The 1669-nt window shown below is 42.2% G+C and overlaps 1 non-coding gene across 1 annotated transcript; it reads right to left on the bottom strand.

Moving 5' to 3' along the window:
- Positions 1 to 1323: 1323 nt before the first annotated feature.
- LOC122695740 lies at positions 1324 to 1430 on the bottom strand. The gene has a single exon (XR_006341497.1). It is a non-coding gene; the product is annotated as a U6 spliceosomal RNA (small nuclear RNA).
- Between the last annotated feature and the right edge of the window lie 239 nt (positions 1431 to 1669).

A 1669-nucleotide genomic window follows, 5' to 3' on the forward strand; every position in this document is an offset into this window, starting at 1 on the left:
GTTTTAAAAAGAGAATTCTGAAAGATATGGAAGATGGTTGGAGAGAGGATGCTGAAGTCAGAGAGGTCAAGTAAGATGGTGATTCTAATCCAAGGGGGGGCTCCCTTGTAGCTCAGTCGGTAAAGAATCTGCCTGTAGTGCAGGAGACCCAGGTTGGATCCCTGGGTCAGGAAGATTCCCCTGGAGAAAGAAATGGCAACCCACTCCAGTATCCTTGCCTGGAAAATCCCATGGACAGAGGAACCTAGTAAGCTGCAGCCCATGGGGTCACAAAGAGTTGGGGAGACTGAGAGACCAACACTTCTAATCCAAGGGAAAGGTGATGAGACATAGACTAAGCATTGTCTGTCAAATCAAGAGGAAGGTGAAGAAGAAAGGAGCAAGGAACTGAAGGTGGTTTCTAGCTGGGATGATAAGACATTTACCTTTGAAAAGAATAAAGATAACATTGGGAGAGTGGAGAGTCTATTAGTCAGGATCTGGTATCAATAGATTATGCTGCAGTAACAAGTAACGTGAAAATCTCACTCACTTAACAAAACAAAGGTCTCTTGTTTTCTCACTCATATTACAGATCCACGTGATCAGCAGGGGTCTCTACTCCATGCAATCATTCAGAGACTGAAGCTAACATGGGCTCCACCATCTTGTAGCTACACCATCTGGAACTCATGGCTTCTTCAGACACCTCTTCAGTTACATGGCAAGAGAAGAGAGAGATACTAGAAAATCATGTATGGGTTTTTTTTTTTTTTTTTTTCTCCAGTGGGTTTTGTCATACATTGATATGAATCAGCCATGGATTTACATGTATTCCCAATCCCTATCCCCCCTCCCACCTCCCTCTCCACCCGATTCCTCTGGGTCTTCCCAGTGCACCAGGCCGAAGCACTTGTCTCATGCATCCCACCTGGGCTGGTGATCTGTTTCACCATAGATAGTATACATGCTGTTCTTTTGAAATATCCCACCCTCACATTCTCCCACAAAGTTCAAAAGTCTGTTCTGTATTTCTGTGTCTCTTTTTCTGTTTTGCATATAGGGTTATCGTTATCACCTTTCTAAATTCCATATATATGTGTTAGTATGCTGTAATGTTCTTTATCTTTCTGGCTTACTTCACTCTGTATAATGGGCTCCAGCTTCATCCATCTCATTAGGACTGGTTCAAATGAATTCTTTTTAATGGCTGAGTAATATTCCATGGTGTATATGTACCACAGCTTCCTTATCCATTCATCTGCTGATGGGCATCTAGGTTGCTTCCATGTCCTGGCTATTATAAACAGTGCTGCGATGAACATTGGGGTGCACGTGTCTCTTAAAAATATGGAACGCTTCACGAATTTGCGTGTCATCCTTGCGCAGGGGCCATGCTAATCTTCTCTGTATCATTCCAATTTTAGTATATGTGCTGCCGAAGCGAGCACTGTATGGGTTTTTTTTTACTACTCCAGTCCTCACATTTAATTTGCCAGAACCAGTCTTGTGGCCTGTCCTAACTATAAAGAGTTGGAAAGTGTAGGGGAGAATATGGGATACCCGGTGAGCATGATTATCTCTGCCACATGGAGATAATGAACTCAGTTTTGAACAGATTTACTTTTAAAAAAATATTTATTTATTTATCTATTTATTTGGCTGTGCCAGGTCTTATTTGTGGCACTCA

The sequence above is a fragment of the Cervus elaphus genome, chromosome 5 (genome assembly GCF_910594005.1).
Source record: "Cervus elaphus chromosome 5, mCerEla1.1, whole genome shotgun sequence".
Classification (NCBI taxonomy): Eukaryota; Metazoa; Chordata; class Mammalia; order Artiodactyla; family Cervidae; genus Cervus; species Cervus elaphus.